Raw genomic sequence first — 24,889 nt, forward strand, 5'->3', positions numbered from 1 at the left:
CAATAGGTGCTTTCACACCGTCTACAGTTTGATTTGTATAGAGGGAGCTCTGTGGCTGAATGGCCAGCGATTAGGTGTGGCGCATTTATCATAGGTGATCAGAGCTAACTGCCTGCCGTCAGATTTCATTTAAAGAACAGATCTGATTTTAAGACTATTTCTGCACTCATAAAGAATGATAAGAATAAGAATAATGCGTATTGAACTGGTTTCATTAATTAGTGAGTTCATTTAACACTAGAACCACCAATCGGGTCAATTTGTGTGATGTGTGTTGTGTGTGTGCAATGTCACTTTTTTTCAATAAAATATTAAAGTCTCCCAGTCCGTGACTTTTCCTGAAAGTGTGTTATGTAGCACCCTATGTTGTTAAAAATTGCATTCTAATAGCGGGATTTGACGGTTTTAGGTAGGCCTATACAAAAACCTCTGGCGGTTCTAGTGTTAAGGTAATTAGGTACAGTAGAAGACCTTTTTTATCAGTAACGAATTTAGCAGTTGAACATAAAAGTCAACTAACTGAGGGTCACTTGCAATGACAGTGTTGTGTCTATTGTAAGCTTGTCACTCAGAGTAACCTACAGTTCATTTAGCTGCTGGAAAGATAAGGGGGGGAGGGGGGAGAGAGCTGCCGTTTCATTCACACTGTTTAAAAAACGGCAACAAGGGACTATTTTTCTTATCGGATGCATGTCAATTTAAATCAATACATACAACTATTTTTTAAATCAATAAAAACATTTTCTAAATCCATAAAAGCATTTAAATTAATATTGGGAGTCATGTCGTTACTTTGTTGAGAATGTGGCCATGTAATAAGCGGGATAATTTGCAGCGACTTGTTCCTTATGGGGAAAATAACACCCGTCATGCAGACCAATATCCCTCCGCTGCGCGTTGGGATCCTGATCTGCCGACGAGGCTCCATTAAAATATAAATATTTTTAGTGAATTACTGAGTTTAGGCACGTTAATAACGTTTTAATGAAGTTGAATACAGTATATTCATATGTGTCAGTGATTTCATGTCAATTCGGTGAACATAAACATAAATGATCGTGGTGAAGATGATGATTAAATTAGGATTAAAAATCGAGAGCCGGGCTGCATTTCCTCCCGTTCGTTTTTTTCGACTAAACAACATTATTTTGTTAAATAACAACATGGTGATGTTTTGTAAATGATTACATGTCTCTTATTTAGCACAGAGTATGATATCCGTGACATATGGATCTTAACAAAGTTCCGCTGTACATCCAGCGTACTGAATCTGACTTTATTTCACATGAGCTCCAGTGTGGAACCCCACTGCACCCCCTGGTGGATCAATGATCCATTGCAGCTGGCTTCATTATAATTACATTTATCTATCACGGGGGCGGTCTCAAGTCAAGCTGGAGGTTTTCCCTTGAGCGAGGGCAGATCACGTACCAATCACGGCCCTCGCGTTTCAAACTGTCTGAAATTAATCACTACATCTGTATGGGGCCAGTGGCCGCCCCCTGTCATCAGGGCTGAGATGCCACTCTACAAGGAGCATCTCAACATCTTGGGCTTCTCTGAGAGGGGTGCCCCTGGAGACCATCTGTGCCGCGACGTCGTGGGCGTCTTCTGGCACATTCTCCGTTTTTTCTCGGGTTAATGTCGCCACTCCCCATCCTTTGGGTGTGGTCCCTTTGCCGAGCTCCGCTTCTTCCATTAGTGAGCAACGACTTGGATTATTCATGACATGGTTAGTATAAGTCATCCAGTGGTAAGGCACCGCCTCTGGCAGTCAGTAGGGACAAAATAGAACGATAGTTACGCCTGTAACTACGGTTCTATGAGTCCTGGATGACTGCCAGACAGGGGCGGACTGGCCATCTGTAGAATCTGGAGAACCAAAGAACGGCCGGTCTTCAAGGGCCATTGACGGCTGGCCAGCTGGCCCTTTTTAAAAAAAAATTGTTTAACGTCATCATTTAAGTTGCGCTGACGGCCGACAGAGGGCGACAGCGGCCACTAATGCAGTTGTGTGGTTCTTATCTGTCAAATAATCACACACGAAGAAGAAAAAAGACCGGCCACACGAAGAGAAGGGATTAGACGCCGCGGCAGACAAGGAGAATGAAAAAACATGGATAAAAATCAAAGAAAAAGAAAAGAAAAAGGTGGGGCCGAGAAGACAAGAGACAAAAAGGTGAAGTCACTCGCAGGTGAAGCATATACATGTCGCAAATTGACAGACCTTTTTGGCAGCAGCGCTGCTCCAAGCACTATCAGTAGCAGCTTAGAACAAGTGCAAGATGATGAAGAGAATGATGAGGGCGCGAGTTCAGATATACAGCCAGCCTCCTGCGTTCATGATGAGGGATTGAGCTGAGCTGGTGGAAGAACCAGCTCAGTGGCATTTTCTCCTGAAGGCCAAGGGAAGCCTGGCTTCCCCTGCTTTTTTGGATTGTAGTTATAATTTTAATAAATAAATAAAAACACTTTGTTTAGTTTCTCCCCCATTCTCATTGAGTATTTTACAAAGAGTGAAACAGCGTCCCCCTAGATGTTATGGCGAAACAGTAGATTGCACTCTCTGTTGCGAGAGGAGGCTAGCCGAAATTGGCTTCCCTTGGTGAAAACAAATCGAGAGATTGACCAATCAGATGAGGCTCACGTCATGCCTCACGATCCAATCAAATCGCATCAACTTCAGTTCGTACTGTAACTTTCATCACCACCCTTAAAAAGTAGCAAGCAACTGAAGCAAGTGCAATTATGGAGGGTGGAGATTTGGAGTATTTCATCAAAAATAATTTTACTAAACTTCCGCTACAGGCAGCAGCAAATAAAAATGAAATCTGATGACAGGCCAATGCCCAAACTGGCAAATCAAGGCAAATATTATTTAAACCAGTTCATGGTTTGAAATGGCAAACATTGAAAGGCAAAAGTATTATTAAAACCATGTACTAAATCATCACCTTGGTCCCATCATATACTCTGGGAAGAGAATATTTACTGTGCTTGAAAACTGGTTCACATCATCATGTGAGGTTGACTTTGTGACATGGAGAACATTTCAGCTGCAACATTAGCTTGTTGATAAGCTTGGGACATGAGATATTTTTGTAGCCATTCGTGGTGAAGGCATCTGTGCTATTGTATGCATTATTTTTGACCCAACATTTCTACAGGCATGGCAGAATATGGCACTATTTTCACATGAAAATTCTAGCCCTATTTTTATACCACAAACTGCAAAATGACCGCCTGACTCCACTGTACAGACGGGTACTTGTTTAGATATACCTGGGCAGGCTCTGTTTTGCCGTGGTATCCTGGCACCTGCGGGCCGCAGAGCGGCGGCTGTCAGGCGGCAAGTCAGGCGGCAAGTCAGGCGGGAGTAAGCTAGTGTCCACAACGGAGGGTAACGTGATGTCCGCATCTGACCTGTTGCTACTGTCTGCAGTAGATGTAGTGTTGCTGGCGTTTAGTGATGGTTGCTTTAACCATTTTCGTAAAAATGATTATCCACAGATTTGTGTCACTGCTGTGGAAGCACTTTGGAAAAGATGCACGCGCAGCGGAGCAGGTCACGCCACGTGCACCTGACACAATTTTTTCTTGTATTTTTCGGTCCGTTCTCTTTTTTTAATAGAGGTTGCATATTGACATTCAACTGGGGGTGCAATGCATGCCTATGCACCCCGAAGATCCCGACGCGAAGCCTGCAGGGTAAACGCCAGGTTTACTAATCTACCCGAACAATTTGTCTCTGGTGTCGGAATGTCTCGCGATGTTAGTTCTTAAAAAACAAAACACCATTTCATTTCGGGTTAAAATGTGTTATAACTGCGTTACTGAGCATTGTAATGGGTAATATATTACCCACATTTCATTAGTAATGCGTTACATTACTTCGTTACAGCAAAAAGTAATATATTACTGTAACTCCGTTACTTTTGTAACGCGTTGGATATAGCCTTTGTTACGTGGGTCACAGCTCACAGGTGACTTTGTTGTTATTTGTACTCGAGCTGCGCATGCGCGCGATGGACATATCCAGTGCTAAATCACCGCCTCTCCGGGACTAATAGAACCGTAGTTACAGACGTAACTATCGTTTTATTACTGTGCAAGCTGACCCCATGTAAAAACCTCTAAGCTGCTACAGGACAGTAAAGGGACTAATCTCTTTTACTATGTGGTTAGGCACTTTTTTATTGTGACTTCTCTCCTCATTAGGGTTCCATAAAGAAGCTCTGCAAACATAATTAGTGTCGGCTAGTTCATAACAAAAGCTGTCTCTATCTAAAAACACTTGGATTAGCAACATAGGTTGTGTGTTCTGCAACACTATATTCCTCAAAGAGTAGATGTGACGAGAGTGTGCTGTAGCATGTTTATGTAAATATGACATTTAATAATGAATTATTAATGAAGGTGGCATGGAGCATCTCTTCTTTAATGGAGCATAACTGGAGACCCACACACACTCAAAATTAGACACCTGTTCTAATGGCTCACCCTTCTTGCTTGAAGCCAATGGGGCTTTTTTGAAAAAGTCACATGCAGAACAACTCTAACACACCGGCTTCTTGCTATGGTCAGTGGACCTTATCTCGACCCCTGGAGTTGGCTTCATGTGAAGTACTCAGCAGACATTATGACTATCAATGAATTTGAAGTCATTTGTAGGTAATTATGTCCTCTAAGTTTCCCTTTAACCTGCAGTATGTGTGTGTATGTGTAGATACTGTACATGAGAACGTGATTGTGACGGGCAGTTGAAAGAAGTTGAGCGATGTGCTGACAGAACGATATTTACGTCTGCAACTACGGTTCTATGAGTACCGGATGACTGCCAGAGTATCCTGTAACTCAGAATTCTTGTGTGGTCGCGAGAAGATTCTGGGAACAGATCCTCTGACAACACCGGCAGATATAGCTGGTGTCACGTGGGTCACAGGCAGTGGTTTTTCATGTTTTAATGATGAGATGAGACGTATTTATGTTTGGGTAGTGAGCAGCAAATGTTCATTCATTCATTTTTTTTAATGATTCATACAGAACTTTTAAGGGCATGGAGGAAACAAAAAAAGAACAGAGAAACCGACCGTGTGGTCACTTTTCAGGTCAACACGAACATGAATGATTTATTTTTTGTTGCACTGACAGCACAGCAGAGGGGGGCAGAGGCCACTAAAAACACTGCGACCATTGTGCCTAAACAAGCAAATATGAACAATGCCATCGTTTTAAATGAGACAATTACAATCAAAATATGAACAAAACATTTACAAGAACAACCGACCTGCTGTAGCCTAGCCTGAACGCTAGCCTGAATGCTGATTTCTGCATCGTCGTGCACCCTCGGACAAATCCGTTACTCATCTTAGCTTTTCTACAGATGTCGCAGAACATTTTGCCATCTTCCCTCCTCAGCCACTTAAACTCTTGCTCCCACTGAACCTGGTACTCCCGCTTGAACTCCTTGCCACTTGCTTGCCCCTCTGCCGCTGGCTGAATGTTGTCAGTTTTAGTCTTACTGGCTTGTCCTTCATCCTCCACCACATCAATCCCTCTTTTTTAACCTCGTTTATCCACACCATCACAATTACTGGGCTTATTAAAAAAGCTTCGGACGATCAGCTGCCTTGACATTTTGCAATTGCTAAAGTCGGTTAAACAACGAGGTAATCAACGAGTTAAAAAACAGGACTAGACAATATGTACACACACTCACCAGTCACCACCAACTGGACAGGGGTGTGAATGACTAAATAATAGTTACAGACTACAGTAGAGTACAGTAGATCGCCTTCAGTCTACCTGGCCACTAAGGATGTAATATAATGTGGGCCGCTGGTGGACATTTTGGCGCTGTTCCGAGTTGTGTTCTAATCTGTCAAAATGACGGACTGCTTTCAGATTTTTCCTTCATTGTTAGAAAAAATCCGTCATTGATGGAAAATATTCGGTTAACGCGACCTCTGGTCACAGGTGACTTTGTTGTTATTGCTACTCGAGCTGCGCATGCGCACGATGGACATATCCAGTGCTAAAGCACCGCCTCTGGCGGTCATCCGGGACTCATAGAACCGTAGTTACAGACGTAACCATCGTTCTTCCAGTTTGTCTAGAAGTCTTCTCATCAGGGCTCTATAAATAAAGAACTAAGGCAGATGTGTAATATTTAATGCAGCCGAACCGTGTATTACAATGCCGTTATGTGATGACTTTCAAAGAGAAAAGCAAGTACACTCGGAATAAAGTATTATTATAATTTGTTTTTTAAATGTCTTCGGATTTTATTTCTTTTAAACATCATATCCCAATGTGCATTGCGGCTAAAACATCCAATCACCGAGCTTCAACCATAGCTGAGGATATTGGGTAATCAGCTCAGTGGGTGTGTATCGCCGTCTGATTCCGGACGGCAAAAAAGCCCAATATTATAGAATTAAACAAATAAATAAAAAACAGGATAATTTTGTGTTATATGTGAGTAAATAACAGTGTGTTATTTAGAAAAGAATAACAAATTAGAAGAAACAAATATTTTAAAATACATATTTCAGTATTCTGAGCCCCATTTATTTTCCTCAGGGACGACAAAAAAAGTCAGACATTATACGATTTAAAATAAAAACAATAATCGTGGCTTGATATTGAGTAAGAAAATGTTTTTATGAACCACACAGCTTCCGATCTTCCAAGACCCGAAAAAGACGTGCTGCAGGCACGAAACCTACTACCAATAGAAATACATTGCTTTTAAAATCGTTCTGTGTGACACAAAAAAAGGGGAAAATCGTGTTGGTGAACACAAATCAATAGATTAAATGTCGTGACTATAACACGAAATGCCGTGAGACTGGGTTGAAACATCAGCACATTAGCATCTTGTTAGCATGCCGATGTTAGCAGACTACGTAAAGCTCCGATCAGCTGCTCGTGTGACTGTACACCCTTAGTCTTGTTTACAAGCCTATTTACCAAGGGCCACAAGCTAATTTGATCCATACAACCTTTCACTGCTCCTTAGTTAAAGCACAACACTATTAGGTTAGCTACATTTGGATCTTCAGGCGCTCCCGGTCTCAATCAATCGGTCTCCGAGAGCCAGAAATATCCAATTAAAGCCTGTTGCCATAGTTATGTTCTCATTGATTACCCCATCAGTCCAGCCAAGCATTTTGTTTTTCTTACATCCCAATAAATGCCCGGGAATGATGCACAATTAGCTCTTGCTGTTGTTGTGTTGCACCTTGGGAGAGAATCACGACTGCTGTGTGAATGAATGGCAGTGGAGTAGAGATGTTTAACTACAGGCTCTTTTCTTACATTTTACCAACACCATCTTCTGTGTGTTCCACCTGTGCAAGTTAACTGAAGCTCTTTACTGGGAGTGTGAAAACAGCGAGGGAGGAAGGGAAGATTTTTTTAAAGCTAAACGCCATATGCTAATGTTCTTTATTCCTTGAAAAAAAGTATGTTTACTTGCGTCCATGCATTAGCAATGATGAGGAAACAGGCTGGGTGCTGGGTATAGCTGCAGTACATTATGTCCGCTTCTATATAATGAAGTGGGTTTGATCCAGCTTTATGGCCATGAATTTATGTAAGGGACCATAAATAGCGTGTCTACTTACAGTAGCTGACTCATGCATTGAAATTGAAGGAAGGAAAGGACAACTGCAGCCCATGTACTGTGTCTAACCTGAGCTAAACTAATCAACTATTTCTCTAGAAAGGTTATATACACACTTTAAAAACATTTTCTTTAATTAAATGTATTATGTCAAAAACTTTCACATAACTCTATTAGGTTTGTTGAAAGTAACAATATTAAGTTCAACCAATTTTTTTGTCAAATCAATGTTTCAGTATTTTTAGTGCCGAAAATAATCCCTCCCTTTTGATTTACCCTCTTAAATATTCTTCTTTGTTTTCAGCATTTCTTCCTTCACTCTTCTTAATTCCTCCGTACTTTCACTGTCCGTTCCTTGTTCCGTTTAGGCGATTACACCCATGACGTTATCATGTTGGCAAGTGATCGTGTTCGAGGTTATATCTCTCTATCTGAGAGAAATTGAATGGCTTGAAATGATGATGAGTAGAGGGAGAGTGTTTGGAAGTCCATGAGTGCACTAAGCCACACCTCTCATGAGGCAGCGTACACAAAACTAGAAGCCTATTACAACCCCCCCCCCCCCACCCCTCCTCCCATCCATTAAGATCTCGGTCTTTTTAATACACAATTCAACAAGCAGCACTCTCTTTTTGTTCTCACAGCGCTGCTATGTGCTGTATGAACATAAAATAATATCTAGATACAGAACTCTAGGTATTTTCTGATTAAATATAGCTAATGGCATTTTTGGTAGTTCCATTTTCCTTGAACTTGCCCCCTCTTCTGTATTATACAATGATGAAGCAATCATGGAATCCGACAGCAAGAATAGACAGCGAATAACCCATTTGGTATTAAAGCAACAGAAACGCACAATTCAATTGACATAACAGATAACACATGACAAACAGTGCAGGAAGAGGCAACAAAACTATTGGGCTTATTTAAAAGCCTCTACCTAAATAAGTCTGTATAAGTTTGTATAAAACACAACATCAATATACATACAATTGCTTAAATAAAGCAACATCTTTTGGAACAATATCTACTATACTTAACATTTAAATAGAATAACACTGCTGTGAAAATGAAAAGCAGGCGTCATAAAGTGGTCAAATGATTTATTTAATGCAGCGAGGAACAGTTTTTTGATTATTGGTGGTAGTGGGACCAATTTCTCCAGTGTATTGCACACTTTTGTAAAAATGCACCAATTTACACAACAAGTTAGGCTGCTTTTCACCTCTTTCTCTTATATTTTAGACCCTCCAGAAAAACACGGGCAAAAATCCTTGATTATGCGGGCTAAATTCCTTGATTATGCGATTAAACATGCAGGGTTTTTATGTGATTTTATGCGGTGAAATTGCGGGCAGTTGCGAAATATGCGGAAAGTTGTGAAATATGATAAATATGCGGGGAAAAAGAATAACAATTCTTTTAAATATTGGGCTGTCTTATTTATTCTCTCTCAAACACAACCTGCCACTAACGTTAAACCCCTTTACTATTCAATTAAACACATTCAATGTTTATTTATTGTAAAAGCAATTGGGCTATTTTAATCTCCCCCCCCCCCCCCCCCCCCACACACACACACACACACTTCTCCGCCTCATTCTGTTTTCATTTACTCGTTCGTTATCTGACCAGCATTAATCTTGTAGGCTACTCACTTCGTTTCTTGTAGCCCTCGAAAGGGTTTTGGAGGTTGATGCCTCGGTGAACGTGAGTTGTTTGGCTTTCTTGTCCGCAGCAGCAGAAAGCATTTTCGAATGTTTGAATGAATCAAAGTGGGTCGTCACCGTCGATTTTCTCTTATGCTCCAACACACAGTTGCACGGGGTGCAGAATAGTTTCCCCCCACTTTTTGCCCGGTCTTTAGTAGAAATGTTCGTCGGTAAATGAGATGGATTCGATTTTTTCATCTTGGTGTTTTCTCTATCGTGTGAGCTCCACACGTTCACTCTATACAGTGTTGTTTACATTCTGTGATCCGTGAGCTGATGACGTCACGTCAAGACGAGTTAACTTTTTTTCTCTCAACTTTGTGTGGAAAAATGCGGGGATTATGCAGCCTTTTAAAAATCTGTGCCATTTTGCTGATTATGCGGTAAATTCTGCGATCGCAGAATCGCGTTTTTCTGGAGGGTCTAATATTTGAATCTCCATCATGATGTTATGGCACATTTCCACTGCAGCGGGTAGCCCCGTTTAAGCATCCTTAATCGTCCTCAAGCAGCCAGGCCAGTTTTTGGTGGCCTTTCCATATAGCGTAGCACCGGCTAGCGGGTACTTTTTCCCTCTTTTTGCGGCCAGGGCCAGGGCTGAACTAGTGACGTCAACACTCTCGACTGCTGATTGGTCAGAGAGAATCGTCACAAGATCGCTCGCGAGATCATCCCTAGCGTCGCATATATATATCTGGAAGCAAGCTTGCAGCATTTTTATACACAGCATTTTGTAAACGGAGGAGCTACAAAAATGGCAACGTCAAAGAAAAGCACACCGTGGTCGACCGAGGAGGTGACGACGTTCCTACATCTCATTGGGGATGATAAAATCCAGCGGGAGCTCGACGGAACAACTCAAAATGTGAAAGTGTTCCAGGATATCTCTGCACAGATGCCTCACACTGCGTTGCTGCCCCAGGTCCTAAACTGCAATGGAGAAGCGCCACGGCCTCGGACGGCCAGCGAGGCAGCCCGAGGCCTGGGCGAGGACGCTTAGGGACGCTTAAACGGGGCTACCCCGCTGCAGTGGAAATGTGCCATAACTGTATTGAATATGGATGACTTTTGTAAGACATCATGCCAGTGCGCTTTACCACTCTCTGAGATGGTCTGGTCTGGTATTCACACCCCCTGCAGCTGTACAGTTCGGGCAGTGTTGCGCTTGAAATAAGCAGGATAGACACCGCCTCTCTGACTGGTCGCATTTCTCTTTACGCCAGGGCAAATTGTCTCCTCTGGCTATGCTTTACAAGTGTTTGTTTGTTTGTTTGTTTGTTTGTTTGTTTGTTTGTGTGTGTGTGTGTGTGTGTGTGTGTGTGTGTGTGTGTGTGTGTGTGTGTGTGTGTGTGTGTGTGTGTGTGTGTGTGTGTGTGTGTGTGTGTGTGTGTGTGTGTGTGTGTGTGTGTGTGTGTGTGTGTGTGTGTGTGTGTGTGTGTGTGTGTGTGTGTGTGTGTGTGTGTGTGTGTGTGTGGACTAGATGCTCTAATCAGAATGTGTGTAAGGGCTGTTGCAGTATGTTCTTTTCCCTACGGTTGCCAGTTCTAACACCTTGCATGAAACAGCTGAGAAACTCTTGCCTTGTACGCAACCCAAGACAGAGTCAGACCGTGCTATGATTATATTAATAAACGTGATCTATTCTTTGCCATACAATTTTTTTTAAAAAGATTTTTCTCCCTGTAAGTAGCCACAGCTGCCAACATCTGAGAGATTGCATGTCAAGAGAGCAGAGACTGAGTGGAGGCGACAGGATGGGCAAATGATTAAGTTAATGACAGCAGCCATCATTCTAATGGGATTGTGTTTCCCAACAATTGCTGGAAAACACACACACACACACACACACACCCACACACACACACACACACACACACACACACACACACACACACACACACACACACACACTTCACCAAACTCTTTACATATTGTGTGTGCATGAATCAGATTCAGAAATAGGTTAATTGCTAAGTAGGTTAACACATACGAGGAATTTGCCTTGGTGTATATGGCGCATGCATATATAAACACAGTCAAAGAAGACACATTTATAAGAAAAGGACAAAAAAATGAAACAACTATACAATAAACAATTTTAAGAACACTATTATAACATTACAATTTGGCAATTTTCACATGAAATATAGATATACTTTAAAAATATATATATATAATAAAAGATGTGCAGGAGTGATATGACAAGTGGAAAGCTGTCCAGATAAAAGAGGAAGCTTTGTGGAAAATGTGCAAAATTCGGAAGGGTTGTACACAACTGACGGTATTGAAATATGAAAATGATGTAAATTCCAAAATGTAGATTAATACATCTGCTCAGCACTTGTACTGTATCATGAGGTAAAATATTTGGAATGAAAATAAATAAGACGAGCTTGAGAACCATCTAATGCTGAGTACGTCAGTGGTGCTTAAGATCAGCATCAAATCAGTTTGAGAACATTTTTTTCCAGTTCACAAATCTGTGTGTATAAATTAATAATTATAATCATTTCAGTTTTTCTAGGCCAGTTATATTGTTTTTTTTCTAATTTTCTGGTTTCTGTGCACAGTCAATTCATTTCTGCAGATATTGACACACATTCTATTCTCTTTAGTCAAATCCACAGACCTCGATAATGCATCACAGTCAATAGGTGGCTCTGTTTTTGCTTTGCTACTATTACTATTTGTATTCTTCTTTCACAAAGCTTAATATCGATGTGACATCACGCTCTGCCTGCTGTCAGTTCAGCCTCCAATCCATTAAAGATGTCCTGCAAATATTAATTTATATCTGCCATATTTGACTTGATACCTTAAAATACTTTTCCTCTGTTTATTTCTATGTGATGAGTGTGGGGTTAGACCTGCTGTCCCCCTTTAACAGCATGAAAAGGCTGTTAAGGTATAACTTTCTCTTTTAACCATGTCATGTTAATGTACTCAAAGTGTTGGCGATCTGACTTCTTTGTTTTTAGCTACTCACGGGCGATCAAATAATTTGCCTCTTCCATGTTGCACCACAGCATTCTGCATTTGTGTGCATTGTCCTTAAAAGAATGCCAAGTAAATCTGGAGTTCCCAATAGGAGAGGAACCACCGCAGTGCCAAACTAAAGTTTTCACAAAGATGTTTTGTAGCTGGTATTTAATTTTTGATAATAGGAAATATCGACGTGTGTGTATTCCACAATGGGAGTTGTTCACATCCCTAAAATCCATCTCCATTCTGGACTCATATGCTCTGCTTTCCCTCCAGTTCTGTGTCTCTTTTCTTTCATTCTTCCCTCCAACCCTGTCCTTCCATCCTCATTGCTCATAACTCCCTCTCAACTTCCCTTCCCATAACTTCACCCCGATTCTCTGTCACTCCTTATTCCTATTTTCCCATTTCTGCCTTGCCCTGTTTTCCCCTGTTCTCTCTTTCTGTCCTTTCTTATTTCTTCATTTTTCGGGTGTGTGTGTTTGTGTGGCACAGTTTGAATATGGATGATGATGAATTCTTCTTTTTGTTTTAAAATGTGATCCCCTCCCTTTCTCTTGCATGTCGCATCTATCTTCTTATTTTTGCCCTTCGGGCGATTGTAGCCGTTATGGCTGTAATGCATCAGAGTGTGTTAAAAATAAACTGGCATTTTTTTTTCTTTACTAAATCCACCATTTACCATAGATAAAAGCAACCAGACTGCACCGTACTGATTATCTTGCTTCAGCCTCTTTTTTTTTACACGTGCCACCTTATTTGCAAAAAAACAACTTCAAGCAGGCTACTTGTATCTGGATACGCTAACTGGATAAAGAAAAAAATGCATTTTATTTCAAGGTCTAATTCAAGCAGAATCTCTTATTGATTGAGTGATCTATACCAGCCAGATCTTAAAGTAAAAGGAAATAGTAGAAGTACTGTACAAAGTGTCCTCTCACAAAACAGCATTTGAGAAGGAATGACGCATCACCCACATCCGTCGCGGAAAATCTAAGAAACTGACTGAGAGAAAAAACCTGCTCCCCACAATACACACTTATATCTGAACGTGTCTCTCTTTGTGTCTTTGAATCAGATCCTCCTCAACTGCACTGTGCGCTCAAACTGCCTCCATCGTGTAGCTGTGACCTGTTGATATATATTGAATAAACTGACATATATTACACACTTAAAATCTGTGTGTTCATTACATTGACCTCAGCTTCTTTTTTTAACCTGCCTTGACAGGACATATCTCTAGTTTCTAAGCCCCCTCTTCCTCCCTGACTTTGTTCTCATCAATTATTGAACCGGTCCTCTTCACCAATGCTCTGCTGGGCCCTGTGGTTAACTTCCCCCAGAGGAATAGGTCATTTTTCTTCCCACAGTGACAAAGGCAGAGATGTCCGGATATGCTCATTTATAATGAAAAAGAGAAATGGATAAGAGAAAGCAATTCCAATGTGCTGAGATATTTTCACTAGCTTCTAGCTTCTAGGAGTTAGTATCAGACTGATCAATAATTGTGTGTTTAAATAGGTATCAAGGCTTTGGGAGTAACAGATTACATGTAACAGGAATACATAATCAGGATACAAAAAAAGGTAACTATTCCCTTACAAATTTGAAAATATGGATTACTAGCAGGATTACAATGTTACAAAGATATTTGCAAATAAAGATTAATAGATGCATTGCCTGCATTTCTTTTGGCTTTCATTTAGGCTACTTTTATTGTTCTGTATTTTATATACTTTTTTAAAATGCATTTGGTGGACACTGGCTTTGTTAAACGGAAATACTGTGTTTGTTTTTTAATAATCTATTCAACTCTGGTGGCATAGCTTTTTATGATAACACATGTTGGATCATAAATATCTTAGTTTCTTTTACCCTCCTGACCCTTTTGGTATATATTTATAATCTTAAACCTTAGAACAAAATTAAATTCTTTTTCAAGATAATTTTCACAGCTTATTTAATTAGCAAATAGTTAGCACTGAAGTCCCAGCTCAGAAAACACTCAACTCAACACTCATCTTTGTTCTATCACACTAGATATAAAAATGTTACGACAGTTGTTTCAATATAAAATCACTGCAAAAGAAGTGGCACATCCTTTGTGTGTCCTTTGTAAATTAAAATTCTCACACTCTTTGCTTTTGACATTAAAAAGCCAAGAAAGGATTACCGGATATGATAATTAAAAATTAAAATGAATAGTGGATAGGTGCAAGGCAAGCTCTGCTAATATGCTGGGATAGTTTCTAGCTCTTAATAAAAAGAGGATTTTTTTTTCATCAGGCTGATCAATAATTTGGTGTTTTTAATTGGTATCTATTTGTAATCCTAAACCTTAGAACAACATTTGATGTCTTCCTATTTAAAGACAGTTTTCACAAATGAGTGAATGTTAAGCACTGACGTCACAGGTCAGAAAACGCTGATAGAAAATATTAGTTTGATGTAGGCTGAATCAGATGTTATAGTTTTAACTATTAAATATTGTTAGGAAATCAAACCCCATTTTCGATACAATATGGACAAGATTTTCTGAAAATGTCATTCAATGCGTTTATAATAAACTCAGTATATTCTGTTGTCTTTTTTTGTCATATCATGCTGGATATGAACATTGTTAAGACAGTTGTACCAATAAAGGATCCCTGCAAAAGTAGCGGCACATCCTCAGCCTTTACTTTTGACATTAAAAAACCAAGAGGATTACGACCCCCCCCCCCCCCCCCCCTCTTCCCAGACAGTCTGCCTGAAGAGAGCGGACTGACCTGCGGAGAAGATGTGACTAAAATGAAGACGAAAAAGAATACAAGGAATTAAAGAGAGTGGGGTTCTTTGTTTCAAGAGCTAATTTTTCTAGAGTGAGGTAAAATAAGAAGGCAAATAATAGGACCACCCACGAGAGGAAGGGAGACCGTTAGAGAGACAATGCAGGACGGCTGAACAGACAGCGGAGGCCTGTGCTATTTGAATATTGATCGGTGAGGTTATTTTAGGCCTTGGATTGCATTAGCTCTTTGGCAGCAGATCCAAAAAGGCTTTGGCTGCCCACCAGAGTCTGAGCCACAATTGGTGTCCATTTTGGAAACAAAAACAACTGTTGTTTTCCAACCTTGGCTTCTTACATCGGTTTAAATCAACCTCTGCGTGGGTCTTCATCTATAGAAAACCAACGTTTCCTAATGTGAGTGGGCGGTTGGCATTAGCGTAGAGAGGCAGATTTGCGTCTTATTTGCAGAGGAAAAGATGGCTATGCTGTGAAGTCTAATTAACTAAATGTTTTTTGTCTCTTGTGTTGCCATCGCATGGGAGGTTTTGCTCTCCACAGTGCATAGTCAGATGCGGCAGGTTACCATGGCACCCTGGTCGCTAAGCAACGTGGGCATCAAAAGCAGATTCCTCACTACCGAAATGAGTCACTTCTCTTTCTCTCTCTTTTGCCCTCTTATGCACTTAACATTTAAACAAAATGGCAAAACTTTAATTCAAGTGCCCTCATTCATTTGCGTTTACCAAAAGCATGCGTTACTCACAGAATTGCCTCTCTTGTAGCATTCAATTCAATTGTTCCAGAAGGATGAAAGCAAGAGCTTGAGCTTTTGGATAAGTGTTGTGTGTGTAGTGGTGCGTAATTACAGAGGAGTCACTGATCTCCAGTGTCTGTAAGTGCGTTATTAAACCGACACTGGGTGACATGCTGTGAGTCATTAGACACTGCTGTTAAAACCCTAATCACAGTGTAGGCACACAGTCACACACACACACACGCACGCACGCGCGCGCGCACGCACGCACACACACACACACACACACACACACACACACACACACACACACACACACACACACACACACACACACACACACACACACACACACACACACACACACACACACACACACACACACACACACACACACACACACACACACACACACACACACACACACACACACACACACAGAGGCTCACGAAGCTCCTCACTAACAGATTATTTCACCAAATCATACAATAAGAAGAAAACAGCTTCTCTCGAGTGAATATCATACTATCATGTGCTACAATGGTCTAATTCCAATGGCGTTCTGGCGTCCATTATGCAGTCACTTGGCATTCCCATGAATATTTCTGATTGAAATACTGAGGAAATGTATTATCTCAAATTGCTGAATAAACAACATACATTTCTCTACTTGTCACATGCCAAAGGGTTGTCACTGCGAGGTAATTTATGCTGATGGCGTCCCGCGCTACAGTGAGCCTCTCAGAGTAACTAGCTTGTTGCAGTTTGATTAATATTGGGAGTGGACTTTGAAATATTACCTCCTTCAGTAACAGTCCAATTGCATAGTGACGGTGGAGACTGAAAAGTTGTGTTATTATTGGTGCTCTTAATCAATTTCAGGTTTGGGAAGTATTTATTAAAAGTATTTTTTTCCGATAAATAAATACAATATTTTACATCATGGTAAAGCACTGTATTATAGTTCCATATAGTGTGTATCTAACACACACTGCTCATATACTGTAAAACACTGTCATGTTAAATAGTACTATATAATTCATTCACATTGTCTTATAAATACTTGTTATTTTAAGTTGTATATACTGTAGTTCCATTACATATTTTGTTGTGCACACATTTTTGCACAATTAACTTAAATAGCATACCGTATGTATATATTTTGAATAGATTTATTAATGGTGTATCTCATATTTAATGTATTTTTTTTCTGATTTATCACCTGTTACTGGTCATACTGAGGGAATACTTGGGGATTTATCTTATCTGGTTACTATTATTACAAAACACTTGAATGCTGCAATGCAAGACATGGTGCTGTCATGTTCTGTGTAAAACAAAAAGAATGGCAGATTATTCTATAAAATTGAAATCATAAAGCCTCGATCCAACTCCTATATCTGCTGGAACACTTTCTGAAATGGCAATGTTAGCTTGCCATGTACACACAGTAGGAAGGGGAGGGCACACAGACTCTAAATTAGATTGCGATATAAAGAAATAAAGCTGAACATTTTCAAATAAATAAATAAAAGTGTCGCTGGGGCACCAGTAAGCAAATCCTACGCAGGGGAAATGTTCCTATGTCCAGGCCAGAACGTCGTTTTCATGTATTTTTGGTGGTTGTGTCCCAATGATCCAACAATATGTACATCAATGGTTTCACTTGTGGCTCTTCCTGTGGTTTCTCCTGGTTAACAAATAAATATGCTCGTTCAGGTGCGCCAATCCCACCAATATTACAATCCTCAATATATATATAATAACCTGGTGCCCATGTCACCCAGTGCCCAAAACCGCCTTCAAAATAAAAGCATAAAGATTTATTTAATTAAATAAATATAAAAAAACAGCTAGAAAATAAAATGTAAATAATATAAATCAATATCCAACCAAACTGTTTGGAGAATTAAACTAACTTTTGGAAAGCATATGGAAAATGTCACCGCATCACGGAAATGTCGGAAACATATCTCCGAAGACTTTTAATGTTTGTATCGATAATGTTGCAAACAATGTAAAATCACTGACCTACAGTAGAGATGGAGTGTGTGTCTTATTTTGGCCACCAATGACTCAGTATTCACCACTTCCTGGAGTGTGTATATTGTGTGCCTACTGTACAGTAGCTGCTTTGGTCAGCCCAGCTCTTGCACACTCTCTATGGGTCTCCAGCTTTGGGTTTGTCTTCTCTGTTTCTCTACTTATCAGACGTACAGTATATGCGTACAGAGAGTGTGTGGGCTTTTGATGTCTCTCACTCATTATTGCTTTCTACACTGTCATATCTACCGTAGTTAAATGCAGGCAGCTGTGAAACTACAACGTTTCTTCATGTGATAATTGATAGTTCACATGGTCTTGTTGACTTTTCTTTTGTCTTAGAATTCAACATTATTTTCTTGCCGTCTCGCTACATCAACGACAGCTCAGTGTGATGAGTGTGAAATGAATGCTGAAGATTTATCAAAACATCGCTGCCAAAACACTGTCTCACACAAAGGCTTGGGGAATAGCTGATCACATGTAATGGGATTACATTATCAGGATACAGAAAAACTGTCTTCCCTTACAGTTACATTAATAAAAGACGTAATCAGATTACTGTTTTTTTTTAAATGGCGATTACTTGCAAGATTACCATGTATCAATAAAGATCAATATATATAACAGATGGAAACACTGCCTGCATTTTCTTTTTGGTTTTCATTTAGGCTAATCTTTATTTTAAATAGATATGTTTAATGCAGTAGGTAGACACCTGATTTATTAAACAAAAATATGCTTTTAATTATTATATTAAACTTAAACACTTTTTGTAACCTCTACTATTCTTTTGTTCTAGCCTAAATTTAAGAGGACCCATTTTTGATCCTATATAATCTTGGTTTCCTCTTTTCTAAGGTGACATTGTTCTGTTGTCTTACATTATACACTTAAAAACCTCTTATTGATATTTATTTTCTCTTGTATTAATTTGCACTTCGTTTGATATTGAGGTAATTCAAAAGTAACGGAAAGTAATCATGTTACATTGTGAAACTTAGATTAGGTTATTGATTCCATTTATTTTTACAGATGACTAGTAATTATAACAGATTATATTATTAAACTAACCCTCCTCTAACCCTGCTCACAGATAAAGTGGAAGCTCAAGCATCAAGCAATCTTAAAAAAGTTCTGTAATCCAAGACATGGCGACATACAGTAAATCTGTGTGTGGGATTAGCAGTGTGTGCAGAAGCTCCATGTCAACATCCCAGCCGGGTACAGCAGTAATTGGGAGTTGTTTTCAGCCAGCTGGCACACAGATAGCATGCTCTGCTGGAAGAGGCTGCTGGAGGAGCGACGGGCTGTCAAACCAGCGCACAGCAGCGAGGAGCGAGGCTGGCACCACTCTCTAACAAGTCACTTCCTGCCAAGTTTGTGGTTCTAAATGGCCATGATGTGTCGCTTATTGCCTTAGACTATAGATTGTAACTCCTGTGTAGGAAACATGAACATATGTAGCTTTTGTTCGTTCTATTCTTTAAAGTTGTTACTGTCATGGCAAGTGTATAGTGTGTTTAAGCGCTTTGAGCACCAGGAAAAGTGCTATATAAATAACAAGTATTATTATTATAATTATAGCTCAGGACTAAAGCCTCTTATTAAATTAAATAATATGTCTCACAGTTTTGTTTTCTCTACGTTTGCTAGTTGATGTTCTGGCTTTCCAGTGATTCATCACATCTTTCACTCAAGTTATGACAAGTTGGCATGTTTAAAGTGCACTAGGAGCTTAACGGTCCAAACGCATCCTTTATATCTGGGTTATTGATTTAAAACTTCATTGTAACTCCTCTGATTGGAGCAAGTAAGTAGGGTTAACTTGTCAACTTGAATGCACTTACTGTGCTGTACAGTTGTTTTGTTTCTAGTGCCAGTCTTCCTGAGTGTGTGTGTGTGTGTGTGTGTGTGTGTGTGTGTGTGTGTGTGTGTGTGTGTGTGTGGGTGTGGGTGTGGGTGTGTGTGTCGGTGGGTGGGTGGGTGGGTGTGTGTAAATGTATCGCTCTCTCTTCCCCCTTTTTTCTCTCTCACCACTCTCCTCCTGGCTCCCTACAGGCTGAGCAGGATAGATCTGACTAAAGTGCTGCCAGTCACAACAGCAGATGCTCATGTTTCCTCAGCTATCCCGTGCCTCCATGCACATCTGTGTGTGTGTGTGTGTGTGTGTGTGTGTGTGTGTGTGTGTGTGTGTGTGTGTGTGTGTGTGTGTGTGTGTGTGTGTGTGTGTGTGTGTGTGTGTGTGTGTGTGTGTGTGTGTGTGTGTGTGTGTGTGTGTGTGTGTGTGTGTGTGTGTGTGTGTGTGTGTGTGTGTGTGTGTGTGTGTGTTGGCAGGACTAGATGCTCTAATCAGAATGCCAGGAACAACGTGTGTCAAAAAAAGCAAGTGTGTTTGTTCACGCAATTTCTCTGCAAAATCAGAGGAGAGTTCCAGTGAACTTTTAAATCAGCAAGGATGCTTTTGGACGGATGAGGATAATTTGGGCTCTTTGTGCACTTTTACCATGCCAAATGATCTGTCCCCTGTCATAACTTGATTAAGAGCTCGGACTGGAATGCCAGAACTCCAACTGCCAAGCGTAGAGAAAACCAAACTGTGAGACTTTTTTTGTATTATCTCTTTTAAAAAGCTGTGCTTAAGAGCAGTTGCTGGTAATGAGGTCAGATCAGGGTACTACCCTAACCCTTTTCCACCTCGTTCATGTGTTTTTAGCACAGACAAATGCACACATGAATCATATAAAATCTGACGTATTCTTTTTTTATATTCTAATGTATAGGCCATAGCACAAATGTCTTTCCTTTCAATTCAAAGCTTCCTTTTCCATTTATGAAGCGACTTGTTTTTGCATGTATTAGGAGTATGGATAAAACAGAAGAAAAAAAAACATACACACATTAATCTGCAGCTTACTATTCACTGACCTGAGCTATGCACTTGCCGTGACAGTAAACACTTCAAAGAATAGGTGGCACAAAAGCTATGTGTTTTTTTTCCACACAGGAACTAAATCCTTGTCTACGGCAATACGATACACAGACATAGATAATCATCACTATCTGTTCAGTAACCCCGCAATATGTTCTCATTAGTCATCCTAAAACAGCTTGCAGAAATGATTACATGTTCTGCCAGCTTACTAGCAGGTGCTTTTTTTGTCCTAATTTATTCGTATTACTTACTATACTTTCTATTCATAGGGTGTATAATTCTCTAACTTATCCAAAGTGTGTACGAATGGAAGTTCAAAGTGGAACACTTGTGAAATGCTGTAAATCGGACACCACCCAAATGTTGGAAAACTGGTTTTAACACGAACATTCAAATGGGGATAAAAAAGTGCCGCAGCTCCTGATCTTTGACTATTTGACCTCGTGTTCTGCTGGGGAGATTCTTATTATTGAATGCCTGTTCCTCTGTGGTGTGTGTGGGCAGGTGTGTGTACGCATGTTTCGGCTCAGAGGAGTCAAAGGCAGGATCAGCCAGCCCCTTATAATGGTCCAACTGCAAGTAAATGGTTAGATCTCTCATATACTAAACGTATTTAAGAAGTTAAGTGAAGGCTCTACAGTTTAATTCAACTCATATTTTCAAGTAAAAAGGCTTAAAGTCAGTGGCAGAAAATGAAAGCTATACATTTCACTGAAGTTATCTATGTAAGAAACTAGGCTTGAATACACACTAGTTGCATCTTAAGGGTCAGGGTAAAAGACAATATTAATAATATTGTATTCCTTAGACATATTCTAGATGGATAGCTGTAAACACTTAAAATGTGCCTGGTTTATTTATATAAACACTCACCTTTATGGCGCCAATTTTTGCTCATTGCTTTGGGACTTCAGAAAAACACAAAAACCTATCAGCCTCTTCGATTTATGTGATGATGCTTTGAGCTTAAATACACTAGGAGTGCTTCCCATCGATGTGTTTGGGACCACAGCATCAGGTTAGTAGTTTATTAGATTGATTGAAACACACACCCCGAATTGTCTTTCCGCCAACAATGACCTGCCTGGAAACCGGCAGTATGTTTCCATTAAGTCGATGCAGCTGTGGAGCGATTGGAAACTGACAACTAAATCAGACAAGGCATTTGTACATGTGCAATAAAAAGACCACCATAACCCACCTGTGGAGAGCCATATTGCCCCCAAAAGACTCAAAACGCTTGTGTGTGGATGCATTGGACGACAGGATGAATACAATAAGTTATTTGATTTTAGTCCGAATATGTTGTCCCTTTACTGTTATATGTTTACTTGCTCATGCACACGAATGCTGCGTTCCATTTACATTGGAAGTGGGAGGTCGGACTGTCGAAGAGTGAACACTAAATCGAATTCAGGACCAGATTATAAAATGAGTTTTCTTCTTCACTTTGTTCGTAGTAGTGAATTTCTTCCTTTGAACCGGTGAAGACTCAGAGTTTGATGCCACGACAAACTTTATTCTTTGTACCCCTTCGTTGGGTTTTTATCTTCAGGAAACTTTTTCCATCCAGCCATTGGCCTTCAATCATGGGCCTTCTGTCCTTACATGAACTCTCATACAGTACACACACCTGTTCTTCCTCACATCACGTTCTTTCCCTTCATGCTTCACCTTTTTTTGTTTTTTATTTCCTTCACTATTTTCCACTAACAAACATATATATTTCTAAATACAGTTGACTTTAAACACTTCAGGGAAATTTTTATCCATCAACACCAGGGAGTGACGTACCATCACAAGTCGGAAAAAAGATGGCCGCCTGCTGGAAAGTTGTTTGCCTGATTTACAGCTTTAGCAGTCACCTCGGGTTAGCCATTGTTACTACGCTTTATGTTGTATTTTGCTAATACAAACATTGTAGCAACATATCCACAGTGTTCTCTTAATGTTCATATGCAGAGCCTCCATTTTAAATGATCATCCAGTTGAAATCTCAGACTAGGATCTCGGATTCTCCCACTTCACAGCTCAACTGGAACGTACTGTAACACAAAAGAAGATTCACAACCACACACATATCTATATATCACCTTTTGCTAATTGTGACTCCTCTGTTAGTTGCTGCTAAAATTCCCCTAATGAGACACAACTGAGAGGCTGTGGAGGTAACCGTGTTTCAGACCAGAAGAGTGTCAACCCCTTGCATGCATTATGGGATGCCATGGTGTTCAGGCATGAGTGATCTGAAGCCAGATCTGCAGGAGGCAGTTTTCATTATCAAAACGTTGCCTCGGGTCCGATTGATTATGCAGTACGGGGGGCTAGAGAAAGAAGGAGCAGCAGGAAGCTAAATATGTGTGTGTGTGTAAGGAAATGCCTATTTTCTGGATGACTACATGTTTGGAGTCAGAATTAAAGATGATTGATGTATTTCTTCCCTTTTGTGTTCTCTCAACCATCAATCTGTTGTCTCCCTGATGGGTTAATCACATGAATTATGTATACTTAGTCTTATTGTGAGTCTATAATAATATCAGCTGAGTGGTGTGAGAGTTTTAACCCTTTCATGCATGAACCAAGTGTTTGTATTGCTCTTGGTGCATGAAAAACAAGATTTTAACTATAGTTTATTTTTATCTAGTTTTTTCTAATTTAGAAAACAAAATGTGTATATGTCCACTCAGGTGGAGAGTATGCACAGTCAGTATAAAAAATTATAAAGATGTGCAAACTTAAAATTACTTTATAATAACATAAGTATATTGATTTAAGGCCCAAAAAGATATTGCAAATGAAGTATTTTCAAGAACAACAGTAGCAGTAACAGTATGAATTTTAGCCAGTGATGCATGACGTCCACTTTAGTGGACAGGTGATTAATCATAATTTCCTGCAAACATAAAATCAATACTTTGACAATTTATGAATGATATGATTCCTTAGCTGTTACTAGATGTCACCAACATTGTTGCAGGGGGCGCTTTCCATAAAAGGATTGGCAAGATATCGACGAGTGATTCGGTCCATCTGGCTTTTTGTCGTCCATCTTGGTTTTAGAGAAATGTATCATACACTTACACTGACTTTCCACTGAGTAGCAGTGTATGGGATGATGCAATAGGGTCCTACAATATGTAGTGGCTGACGGTGCAACTAAAAAACCCATGCATATACAAGAAAACACATTTTGAAAAGCTGTCCACTGTAGTAGCCTCTATGCGTGAAAGGGTTGCTTTTGGATGAGTGATTTCAAAATTGCAAACAAACACACGAACACTTGGTGTCATATTTAAGGTCTGATTTTGCGACTAATGTCAGCATGCAATCCACAATCCGATTTAGCCTCTCAGATTCTCGTGACTGTCTTGTTAAATATCAACGCAGAATTAATTCAATAACTCTTGTTTCAACCCCCCTTCCTCCTCCTCTCATTTTATCAATTAATTTACTGTCTTGCCCCCATCAAGTCTCTGCTCTTGCTGTGTGACTAGCAACCCGTAGTACCGCACACATAAGCAGGAGGAACAGGATTTGATATTTCCCGGGGGAAATTAATAGTACAGTGCATTTCTGGACCAGGTACAGATTAAAAGCTGGGCCCATTATAAATCCATTAACCCAGTCATTAGCACTAGATCAGGAAAAGACGAAATATGTGAGTGTCTAATTATAGTGCAACATTGTGTCACAGCTAGTTCACATTCATACCTGCAGGTGCTGAGAGGAAATGAGGAATTTTCCCATGAACACACTGATCCAGCAGCACTTTCTTTGAGATTTGGATGTCATTACTTCACATGTGGCTCTGACATTATCCATATTTACAGCTGCATTTAGGGTTAGGAATCGATGTTCTTGTGCTGCAAATTTGGAGTTTTCAATTCTAATCTAAAAACATGATTGTTGAAGTGTTAAGATTTTAAGTTAAAGGCAGTGTATTGGTGTTGTTGTTTTTTTTATTATGATTTAAATTGTTGTATCTCTATTTTTTTTTTAAATATACATCTATTTTTTGTTTTGATCTTTGAGGGTGTATCATCTTAAATTATTGCTATTGTATTGT

General features: G+C 39.9%; 1 protein-coding gene across 1 annotated transcript in view; it reads left to right on the top strand.

Moving 5' to 3' along the window:
* Positions 1-24,889, top strand: part of cacna2d1a (calcium channel, voltage-dependent, alpha 2/delta subunit 1a) — a 112,792-nt gene that overhangs the window by 32,660 nt on the left and 55,243 nt on the right. The window lies entirely within an intron of this gene.

Source organism: Notothenia rossii, assembly GCF_949606895.1.
Source record: "Notothenia rossii genome assembly, chromosome: 10".
NCBI lineage: Eukaryota > Metazoa > Chordata > Actinopteri > Perciformes > Nototheniidae > Notothenia > Notothenia rossii.